Source organism: Podarcis vaucheri, assembly GCF_965113315.1.
Source record: "Podarcis vaucheri genome assembly, chromosome: 2".
Lineage (NCBI taxonomy): Eukaryota > Metazoa > Chordata > Lepidosauria > Squamata > Lacertidae > Podarcis > Podarcis vaucheri.
The window spans coordinates 61020294-61032542 of record NC_138760.1 but is presented as its reverse complement, the minus strand read 5'-3'; the positions used below and the strand labels follow the sequence as shown (position 1 = coordinate 61032542).

The 12249-nt window shown below is 46.0% G+C and overlaps 1 protein-coding gene across 3 annotated transcripts in view; it reads right to left on the bottom strand.

The window, feature by feature from the left end:
* P4HA2 (prolyl 4-hydroxylase subunit alpha 2) overlaps positions 1–7706 on the bottom strand; it is a 52682-nt gene extending 44976 nt beyond the window's left edge. The window contains exons 1-2 of one of the 3 annotated variants that reach the window (XM_082210980.1): positions 7590–7706; positions 7061–7129 (exon numbers count right to left, since the gene is read on the bottom strand). The gene's annotated coding sequence lies outside the window, so the exon portion shown is untranslated. Of the gene's footprint in view, positions 1–7060; positions 7533–7589 lie in introns of those variants that run through there. The other 2 variants (XM_082210981.1, XM_082210982.1) reach the window with 2 other exon arrangements.
* Positions 7707–12249: the final 4543 nt, after the last annotated feature.

Sequence of the window (12249 nt, the reverse complement as noted above, 5' to 3'; positions counted from 1 at the left end):
GTTGTAGACCATAGCTCAAGTAATCAGAAACATTTAACTTAACGACTATATTTAATTATGAAATGTTTCCTCTCCCCTACGGTCAAGGTGGGGAGCTCTTTTCAGTCCATGGGCAACATTCCTTTGTATATATCCTTCCATATATATCATTCTTTTTCAGTATGAGTAAACATTACAAGCATTATCCATAGACCTTTTTTTTATAAACATCAAATGAGGAGATTTAATCTGTTTCTTGATTGTACAAATTCAAAATGAACATGGAGATTTTTAAAACGAACGCTTTCCTGCACACAGAAAACTAAATGAGGGACAGCTTTGTAGCTGTGCTTCTCTGTGGAAAGCAACTTTCTCTACGTCGGGAGAAGAATCCAGTAACAGGACCCTGACTTGTAGCCTGACATGGTACAATCTAGAAGCAAGCTTATTTCCTCGTTTGATGCTGTGAGACCTAGAAATAGCTGTCAACTTTTCCCTTTTTTTAAAGGAAACTCCATTATTCTGAATAGGATTCCTCACAAGAAAAGGGAAAAGTTGACAGCTATGAAAGTAGGCCTTGATAATCACATTTGGCAAAGTAGAAGCAAGCAGCAGTCTGTAATAAGCACATGCCACATTAAAGAGTGCTACACCAATGTCTTAAACCAAGGTCTCTGGCAACAGGAGGTTCAGACATCTTACTCACTACAGTACTGCAGCAACTTGCTAGAGGTAGGAATTGCTATGCAAGTCTGTTATCTGCTGCGCTGCAGTAACTGCACCGCTGCAGATGGCAAAAATATTCTCTGCAACTGCCAATCAGGACAGAAAAAGGACTAATGGGATTCTATCTAGTCCTACAAAGTTGGTTGGCTCCTACGTCTTATGTTGTTCTGTTGCTTGATTCCCTGCCAGTCCTGAGTGAGACAGCATTGTTTGAACATTGTAGTTCTGTGCTTTTTGGTTATACATGCTCAAGTTAGACTAGATTCCTAGACATATGTGGCTCTGTGCCACTGCAAAGGGACAACTGCATCGAACCTAAAATGAGTCTATGGTCCAATTACTAGAACTTAAGGTGATGGGAATCTGCTTGATGAACGGAGTTTAAGGTCCACAAAACCAGGCAGTTTTCAGTGGTTAGAAAGCAGGTCTGCTTCCACAGAAACAACCGCTCTATCCCGGCCCTATAATGGCTCATATATTTATGTCTATGTGCCTCTTTATAGGGACAGATAGGTAGGAGGAGTGCCAGCGAGAGTGTCAGGCTCCAGGACCTGGGAGAGATGGGTTCAAATCCCCACTGTGCCACTAAGATCACTGGGTGACCTTGGTCCTATCACTGTTTCTCAGCCTAACCTACCTCAAAGGGTTGTTGTGAGGATAACATGGAGATGAAGAGAACCCTGGATGACACCTTGAGATCCTTGGAGGAAATGTAGGATATAAAAATAATAAATTAGATGTTAACACATATATAAAATTATATCCCTCTGATTATCACTCTAGTCCTTGCAAGAGAATGTAAACTCTGCCAATGCTCAGATTTTTGTCTCAACCTATTGACACTGGCAAGAGTTTACATTTTCTAGCAGGGACAAGAATGATCAGATTTTCTTCATATTCTTTTTAAATATTATAAAACCTGCAGGGGTTAGTCATTAATCCTTGGTGATGATTTCTAGCTATGGCTCTGAAATGCATAACTCTACATTCTGTGGCTACAAATTAATGGTTTTTAAGCATATGGAAAACCTCAAAAGAGTAATATATGAAATGTCCTTTAAGCATGACTCATGTTGATTACATTCAGTCATTGAACTGGCACTACTTCCAAGCAGCAGGAAAGCAATAGACTCGATTGAATCATTAAGCTTAAATGGATGTATAAAACTGTACCCATTTACGCAAACACTCCTCCCACTCACACAAGCGGCACATATCAGAGAGATTGAACAGGTAAATAAACAAAAATCATGCAGCTCCATAAACTGCCCTTAAGCTTTTACCCATTACAGAGACAACTAGCGCAGTACTGTGTGGTTAGGATTATGTGCTGGCTATTTCTGATTCAGAGCTCTGCTTAGCTATGAACTCAGGGGTGGTCTGAGACAGGCCACTATCTTGTACCTTCAATTTACCATCTACGTATATTATGGCTATACTGCAGCAGTACTGGCCTATTTTACAAATGAACACACATAGGACCAGACTGCAATGTAGCGTGTAAAACACCCAAGGGGGGAAACACTACAGGCACACTGCGCATTAGTATCATTTTTGTCAACTTAAGATATGGCTCCCTGCTGGTCAAATAACCGCTGTGGTTACCTATAATTCGTTTAGCAGAATCTGCTTGAAGAATTACCTCCTGAAAATTATTGGCAATTCTTCCACACAACCAACTCGTCTCTTCCTAATGTAGCTGCAAAACAGACGAGAGAGTCCACTGATGTAAGAGACCACTATATGTCAATGACTTGGATGGGATTTCTGTTTTCTTCCAAATCAGTAAAAGGGGGACGGGGGTAGAGGAGATGGTAGAAGTTCCCACTGCCACCCAAACAGTGAAAAAGTGCTACTCGTTTTCATTCTGTTAAGCAGAATGCATGCCCTTTCGCTGTACGTGGAGCTGTTAGAAGATAGAAATGTGGGGTGTGTGCATGTTTTCTATCCCAGAAACTCCATACTAAACATGGTGCACTAGGGCACTCATGCAAATTTAATGCATCTGGCGCAAGCCGCAGCCAGGTCATCTGTACTGTGCCAAGGAAGTTATATGTAATTTTGATGGATGAGGCAACTGCATATAAAGCCAGCTCTGTGCTCTAAGAATTCCACAACATTTCTACATAATTGCAGGCTGACTATTGCAGGGACCCAGGGATCCTCTTTCACGAACTGTCTAATATTAAGCAGTGGTAGGGCACAAAGCAATGCTCTTAGCTAGCCCTGTTCTGTGTCCCTAAAATCGAAAGGAACATGGAAAAATATATGTCTTACATATGACACACTACCAAATGGAATAAGGAGGTAGGAAAGATATCCACTGGGGTTTTGTGTGTGTGTGTGTGTGCTTTAGATATCAAATGGACAAAGACAAACAGAGGTGATGAGGAATCAGGATTTAAAAGAGGAAGAAATGAAGGGGGAAAGTGGAAAAATAATGAGGAAGAAGTATACATTGAATCTGAATATTTGTTTGCTAGTGGAAAACAAGTTCACTTTCATATTTGGTTAAAGCAGAACTTCAACTTTATAGTTTGAAACTATAAATAACCCAACACCATGAAGTAGTTACATTAGCACAAATGATTTCAGTTTGTACAATGGAACTTCTCTTCTCTCTTCTTTCCATGTCTCCCTGGTGCCCTCCCTGAATCTGCTCCAGTGGATTGGGGGGGGGGCACTATCCAGAACAGGTCCAGGGGCATTTGGGAGACTCACAGGGAGCTATGCGGGAGCAATTCCGTTGTGCAGCCAGAAGTCTTTGTGCTAATGGAACTTGTATGAAAGCCAGTGTGGGATAATGAGAAAGACTGTTGGACTAGGACCTGGGAGACCACGCTTCAAATCCCTATTTGGCCACAAAGCTCACTGGGATGACCTTGAATCAGGCACTGCCTCTGTCTGGAGTGAAGAATTAACTCCTTATTCTCAAAAGCACACTTACAAGTTAGCTGAAGGCTAACTCAGTCCTACATATCGCAGCTACTCCTAGGTGTACACCCAATGGAGCAAATGCTGTAACAGAGAGAACCCATCCCCGACCTCAGCTAATGTATCTCCTAACAGCAAACAACTTTGTTGGATACCACCAGAGTATACAAATATGAACTACCAAAGAAAGAAAAATGACATTATGGTAGATGTGGTAAAAGAAACCCATTACCTTGAATTTCAGAACTTCCAGTGGAAGTAGGCTATAAAGAACTGGTGACCAATTCTGCTTCCTGAGAAGTTGCTTAACTGTTCCCACTGAAATCAGTAGGACTGAAAAGTGTCCCCAATCTCATTTGGCTTCTTGGATAACGTAAACCACAGCACTCATGAATCATGAATTACAGACTGTGGTTAAATGAGATCATGTAGTGTAGAAAGGCATCCCGCTGGAATCAGAAGCAGCAGCCACCACTTCCTTTGGGAACTACTAGGGCCCATGGCAAATTACTGTTATAATTGTTGCATTTTGTCTCAACTTTGTGTGGACTTTTTCATGCTAATTTAAGGGTGCTCTTATAAACCATCTGCAAGATTGCATGCACCCTAATCAAAGGAAAGTGGTACCTACATTCAGTATCCTGAAGACACTACCAATAATAATATTTCAGAGCCTTGATGGAACTATTATATTTATATTCTTATACACGCTACACACATCCATTCTTTTTATCCCACCATGGTTTTGGTCAAAGAGGCTTGCAGGTTTTGAAGAGACTGCAATGAGCTAGGAAAAGTGAACATATGTATAACAATGGATTTGTCACTTTCCAAATCTCCCTGATGCTATTTTCTGTGCATAGCTTTTATTTGCATAGCCTGGGCACAAAAATACCAGAATTGGCCAGTGCTATTTCATGTACCCATGTCATGTAAAGCACAGTTAACCAATGTTTTGTCAGTTGCTGTAGGCCTGCAACTCCCATTGCTCCTGCCTATTGGGCCATGGTTTCTGGGGTATGATGGGAGCTGAACATCTGGAGAGCTTTGTTGGCTACCCTGGATGTAAAGTGATGATCCATGAGATGATCCACATTTCTCCACTTCCAGAGACTAGGAAAGTCTTATGTAAACGAGCTTGGTGTGTGAGGGTGGCCTTATGTGACCTTATATGGGAGAAATCCAGAAAATGCCTTTCCTCTACCACCAGAGGACTTGTGTAAAATCCGAATGTAAAAATCCCTTTTCTCCAAAGCTCTTGAGAACTAAGAAGGAAAACAACACAACTGTGGCTTTAACAGTGCAAGAAGAATTGCTTGTTGAATCTCTGATAAGCTTTTTAATTTTTTTATTTTGTAAAATGTATCAACCACATAACCAAAAGGTCTCCACACAGCATACATGATTTATCAATAAAAGCAAGTATACATAACTAAATTATTGCTGAAATAAATAAGTTCTTAGCAGGCTGTCTAAATCAATATAGCAGGGAAGTTCCAACGCATAGCTTACATTGATTAATATTTTTAAAAAATAATTGGTTTTTCAAAAAAGTTTTAGTTGTCCTATTTTTATCTGTAACCCGCCTGAAGTCCCTGTCAGGGAAGAAGGTGGGGTATAAATAAATATAACAACAACAACAGCAACAACAACAAGCGCTGCAATGTTCAAAGAGCCACTCCAAACAGTTATGCAGAAAACTTTATATATCACTCTTAAAAGTGCAAGTTATACAGATTAAGGTGGGTCAAATCAAAGTCATTGGGAGAGGGAGAGTAATGAGCATCAGGCTATCCGTAGCACTCTATGGAGGTAGAGAAACTGGCAGATGGGAAGGACTATCACCAAGAAATCACTACCCTCAATTCCTCCTTTTCTGAGCAGCATATGATCAATCTGCCATACTTTTCATAAGACCCCTCTCATATTTTCTCCGGCCAAAAACTGCTTTGCAAGGGAAAGGTGCAAGAGGTTCCTACTCCACATTGCCTCTTGAACTCAGATATCCTTGAGAAGTGGGAGCTCTCCTGCCTCTCCAGGGGCTCCCTAGCACCACCAACCCACCCACCCACAAACAAACAAACAAACAGAATGGAGCTTTCCTGCTTCAATCCATCTACCACTGACACTGTCAGAGGATGGTTTGCATTATTTTCCAGAGCCACTCAATACCCTCTTCCTCCTCTCTGAAAATAAAACACATCTCCTTTCCTTCCAACCCCACTGTTCACAACCCCCCTCCCCAAAACATGCATGTACACAACTCTGGATACATGTGTCAGATGAAGTCTGGTTTTTAAGGTGCCACAAGACTAAGAGGGCTGCCCCTCTAGAAATCCCCACAGGAGACATTCCAGGGTTTTTTTGTGTTGTAAGAAGTCCACCTTCCCAGCTTATGCACACAACCATTTGCGTATATTGGAAAAAACAGGGATAGCTCAGTCAGTAGGAGCATGAGACTTTTAATCTCAAGGTTGCGGGTTCCAGCCCCACATCGAGCAAAGAGATTTCTGCATGGCAGAGGGTTGGGCTAGATGGCCATCGTGGCCCCTTCCAACCAGTGGCGTAGCGTGAGGGGTGCCAGGGGTGCCGGCCGCACCGGGCGCAACATTGGGGGGGGGCGTGTTTGGCCGGCCCTTCGCAAGACAAAAGTCCATAGGGAAATCTCCGGGACAGCGGGGAAGCGCAGCGCGTCTTCCCCACTGTCCTCGGACCTCCTCCGAAGCCTGGCGGTGGGGCAGAGAGACCTCCTCCCGCCGCCAGGCTTCGGAAGGATGCTCCGAAGGCGGGTGGCGGGAGGAGGGCTCTCCGCCCCACCGCCAGGCTTCGGAAGGCTGCTCCGAAGCCTGGCGGCGGGAGGAGGGCTCTCCGCCCCACCGCTAGCCTTCAGAAGGCTGCTCCGAAGCCTGGCGGTGGGTCGGAGAGACCTTCTCCCCGCGCCAGCCTTCGGATGGCTGTCCTGAAGACTTGTGGTGGGAGCAGTGGCGTAGCGAGGGGGTGCAGGGGGGGGCTGCCGCACCTGGCGCAACATCTGGGGGGGCGCGGAAGAGACTAGAGTGCTAAAATCCACGGGTTAGGGGGGGCAAATTACTTGCCTTGCCCCGGGTGCTGAGAACCCACGCTACGCCACTGCTTCCAACTCCATAGGTAGCTAGTCTATGCACCAGGTAAGCACCTGAGGGTCGCCTTATATTTACATTACTCCCTTCCCTTCCGAAATGCAGAGGATGCTGCCAAGAGCTTTCTCTTGCTGTACGGATTGCAAATCCCCATTGCTGCTGCTGCTGCTGACCTGAGCTCAAAGTTTCCCACAGACATTCCTCAGGTAGGAAATCGCCCACGGGGGTTTGGGGGGGGGGTGGAAAGTCACACTGCTCCAAATAACTCCCCGCTAGCGGTACAAACCAGGGAGCGGATTTACCTGCCGCAGCCGCTGTGTTGACAAGTTGGCAGCGCCCGCCTCGTCCGTCGCACTTCTTGCCTCGGGAGCCTGAAAACCAAGTTAGGCAGGAGTTTATTACGGCGCGGAAACCTCCCCTGCCGCCGCTCGTCCCAGAGATGAAGTCATCCCCGGCCGCTTTTCCACCCGCGTCTCGCCTCCTCGGCCGGCGGCTTCGGCTGTCGCCGTCGCGGGGGCCCGCGAGAAGCCATGCTGGGTCAAGCGGGAGCCATGCAGGTGCGCCGTCGCCTCCAGGCTGCAGCAGCGGGCGGGGAGGGAGGGAGGCACGGAAGGAGGCGGGGGGCGAGCCCCACGGAGGGAAGGCGGAGAGGTGAGGAAGAGCCCAGCGGGAGGCAGAGGTGGGCAAGGGGCAGCGGGAGGGCACAGCAGCCGGAGAGCAAGCGCCCCCGGGCGCGCCAGAGGCAAGGGAGCGGCCGGCTGAAGGCGCCGCGGCCGCGGGGAAGGGGTCGCCCGAGGCGCGCGCCAACCCTGCCCTGCCCGCGGGGCGCACCTTCCGCGCCTCGCCCGGGAACACGCCGCTTCCCGCGCCGCGCTTTCTAGAACAGCCTTGGCGTTTCCAGCCGGAGCTGCGCTTCCCCCGCCCCTTTGGCGGAGGCCCTCGGCGTTCTGCGCTCCGATTGAGCGGCTGCCACGTCGGAAGCCCCGCCTTCGCCCGGCACGGAGAGAGCGCTACCGTAATGCTCCCAATAGCCGACGCCTCCCCGGCGATGATGGAGCCTGGACGGTGTTAGAGCTGTGCGCTCGACACCCTCCCCGAAACGCGCGCACCCAAGCAGCACCCAACTTGTCAGTGCGACGTCTCGTTGCCTAGGACGTTTAGAGGACCGACAAGAATGTTTGATGGGAACGACAGTGAGATTGAACGCATTATTGGCAAGAAAAGGAAGGCCTATCAGATCTGGCAAAGAGATAGAAACATTCGCAGGAAAACCCAAATGCTTCTTTACAAAGCTATTGTACTACCAATTTTACTGTATGCTTGTGAAACATGGACCACTTATAAGCATCATCTCCTTTATTCTATCAACGGTGTCTCCGAAAAATTCTACATACCACTTGGGAAGACAGGCAAACTAATGCCAGTGTAGTGGAAGATCACCAGTGTCAAAGCAATGTTTCTTCAACATCAACTTCGTTGGACTGGTCGTGTTGTGTGGATGCCTGATTATTGTCTTCCAAAGCAACTACAGTGGTACCTCGGGTTACATACGCTTCAGGTTACAAACTCCACTAACCCAGAAATAGTACCTCGGGTTAAGAACTTTGCTTCAGGATGAGAACAGAAATCGTGCTTCGGTGGCGCGGCGGCAGCAGGAGGCCCCATTAGCTAAAGTGGTGCTTCAGGTTAAGAACAGTTTCAGGTTAAGAACGGACCTCCAGAATGAATTAAGTATTCTATTCCCAACTTAAGAATGGAAAGTGTAATGCTGGTGGTCAGCAAAAGAGGTTTAAAGACTCTCTCAAGGCAAATCTTCAAAAGTATAGCATAAACACCGACAATTGGGAAACACTGGCCTGCAAGCTCTCCAATTGGAGAACAGCCTTTACCAAAGGTGTCATGGACTTTGAAGATGCTCAAACTCAGGATGAAAGGAAGAAATGTGCTAAGAGGAAGGCATGCCTGACAAACCCTCACCATGATCAACTCCTGCCCAGAAACCCATGTCCTCACTGTGGAAGGATGTGTGGATCCAGAATTGGCCCCCCACAGTCACTTACAGACTCACTGTTTAGACTGTGTTCATGGAAGACAATCTTACTCGGCTACAAGTGATCACCAAAGAAAAAGAGATGCTCTTGTGGGGGTGGGGGGCATTATCGCATTCTAGGAGGCAAGGTGAGGCGACCGCCTCAGGCAGCAGGACCCATGGGGCAGCAGATCTTAATCTAGACCTTTGTAGGAGGTCAGGTAGGAGCAAGGGGCAAAGAGACAGGCCTAAAAAAAGCACTGGCAAGTGTGGTGGTGGAGGGTCATACTTTTGTATCTGAACTGCAAGATGTTGTCCTGTGTGCATGTCATTTACGCTGTGTGCATGTCATTTACCCTGATGGCCAGAAGAGAGAAGTCTGTTGTGTTGTGTTTTCATCTCTCTCTCTCTCTAAAACTGGTGTGTGGATCAGGGTGGCATCTGAACATGAAGCATAGAATTGTGTTTTGAACATGTGCTCCAGGTGTCATTCTGCTGCCTCCGCCTTCAGTGAAGTTATCACATTATAAACAAACTGACAAGTGAGCTGATTGAATGCTCATGTTAACAGACAGGTCTCAACCAGCTGTCTACAGGACGCTGTGAGGAAAAACACACTCACTGTTTCCAAGGTAAAGAGATTGTTTTACGTTGAGAAAAGCTTACTGCAGAGGAAGATATTGAACCAGATGGTCCTGGAGCCTGCAATAAAAGAATGTGAAACAGAAAAGTTGATCCTTAAAGTACACTCTGCTGATCACAACCAACCTGCTTTCGGATGACAGTTAGAGCTGCGTGTGGGCGGGCATCTGTATAGCTCTACATTCTTTAAACTTGCAACATTCTATTTCTGCTGCAGCAACATCTAGCACCTTTGGGGATTGAAGAACTTAACAGCCATGAACAACTTCATGCATGCTAAGGGGGGGGGGGAGAGAGAAAGCTTTGACCACTTCAGACTAATTGCAGCAGATTAGAGAAGGGAATTCCTCGTGGTCCTTTATGGCCCTCCACCATATTCCTGGAAGCACTTCAGTCTGGGAAGTGATACACTTAACAGCATTAATTGAAAGTGAAGAAATTATCCAATCCAAACCAACACGAACATCTTTGCAGTGTAAGGAATTTAGTTCAGTGTTTGCCTGTCTATATAATCAGCATGCTTTGATTTTTGGCTTCAGATCCTGATGATTTTCACAGACGACTGTGTGTGGTTCATTCATGGAAAACAAGAGAAGAAATGCAGAAACTACCTCTAATAGAAACAACTTTCCAATGAATATATTGTTATGTGTTTCTGGGTGCCAGACTCCACTGGGTTACAAGTTTCTGGGTGCCAGACACTGAACCCCTGGATTCAGCAAATGTTAACATATAAGCCAGGCCAGTTTCCTGGTGAGGAAATTTCCTGGGGTGATGAGCCATTAAGGAAGCCAAGGAGAGGGGTGTCTGAGCCAGATGGCATATGGGTTGGGGGCCCTTCTCTATCTTGGAGAAAGTGAGAAGAACAAAAGCCAGAGTTGAGGGTTTGCTGTGATGTGACCTAGAGGAAGAAGCTGTAGGCTGGAAAGGCAAAGAAAAAGACATGGCTAATTCCTGCTTGAATCCAAGGCTGTGACTATGGGAGAAACAAGATCCCCTGGGGGTGTTGATGCTAATAATAATAATTTATTATTTATACCCTGCCCATCTAGCTGGGCCTCCCCAGCCACTCTGGGCAGCTCCCAACAAAATATTAAAATACAATAGTCTGTTAAACATTAAAAGCTTCTCTAAACAGGGATGTCTTCAGATGTCTTCTAAAAGTTCGGTAGTTATTTTTCTCTTTGGCATCTGGTGGGAGGGTGTTCCACAGGGCAGGTGCCACTACTGAAAAGGCCTTCTGCCTGGTTCCCTGTAACCTGACTTCTCACAGCAAGGGAACTGCCAGAAGGCCCTCCGCACTGGACCTCAGTGTCCGGGCAGAACGATGGGGGTGGAGATGATCCTTCAGGTATACTGGACCGAGGCCGTTTAGGGCTTTAAAGGTCAGCACCAACATTTTGAATTGTGCTTGGAAACAGACTGGGAGCCAGTGTAGGTCTTTCAAGACCAGTGTTATATGGTCTCTGCGGCCGCTCCCAGTCACCAGTCTAGCTGTCGCATTCTGGATTAGTTGTAGTTTCCAGGTCACCTTCAAAGGTAGCCCCATATAGAGCACATTGCAGTAGTCCAAGTGAGAGATAACTAGAGCATGCACCACTCTGGCGAGACAGTCTGCGGGCAGATCGTAATAGTCTCAGTTTGTACATATGTGTAAATAAACCAAACATCTTAAAGGCATCACAGTCTCCACTGTTCCTCATTCCCAAAAGCTGAAGACAAGGGGGAAGGTGATGCCTCAGAGAAGGGTACACAGGCTGGAGTGGAGGAGCTGCTTCTCATTGAGTTCTCTCCTCCCTGGGAGCCTGCTGTGAAAAAGGGGGTGCAGGAGGGAAGTACTGCAAAGAAGGGTCAGCTGCCTGGAGCTGAGGAGCTACTGCTGATTTGATTCCTCCACCTGTTTCTGCTGTGTCTCATTTCCAGAAAGAAACACAAACCCTAGCTGAACACCTGGAATCTCACACTGCTCTGAAACGGGGGTAGTGGTGGTCTTGTAAAACAACTTTTAGTGAACCTTCTCCATTTGTCAAACCACATAACAGCCTTGCTTTGTTGGTGGACTTACAACAAACAATTGTGCTGCTACCTACAGATATATTGCAATGGGAGCATTTAAGTAGAAGGATTAGTATTTCCTTTACGCTGCTTTCAATACAATACATAAGAAGAAAACACTTGCCTGTATACTATTATTGAATCTGTCAGTAACATGTTGACTGACAGCCAGAGGAAAAGCATTCTTAGTAAGACTTCTTCTTACTAAAGGATCCTGTTCTTAAGGGTTGTGTTCATGTTAAATTACAAAACAAGAAGAGCATCTGGTTTGCAAATCATCCTTCAAACTTGCCTGGTTTGTTTTAGATTTTGAATTACTAATCAACAGCGGGCACTGTTCCTAGAACAATCACTTTTAAAACATACTGGTTATACTGAACAATGCACAAATCATGCTCTGAATGTTTTTCAAGGTTCTAGTCTTTTCGTTTAATAGTCTTTAATTTTCTTTGATTGCAATTCATCTCCTTTGTATTTCTCTTAACACATTTTTTCTCTCCCTCTGTTAAATACAAGTTTGTGTATTGATGTGACCCATGGGAGATGCCCAATGGGGTAAATATTAGCTTTAGATGGGGCAATTTCAATTGGGTGGTAAGGAAAGTCTCAAATCCCCTTTCCCCTCATACCATGATCCTACTCTGAATCAGGTGCCTGCCTGCCCCTACAACTTATTGTAAATTGCTACTATTTTAAAACAAACCCACTAGAAATCCTACTCACAGGTCTCCCTTGTCATGTTCAGTTTGGCCTTCAGTGATCTAT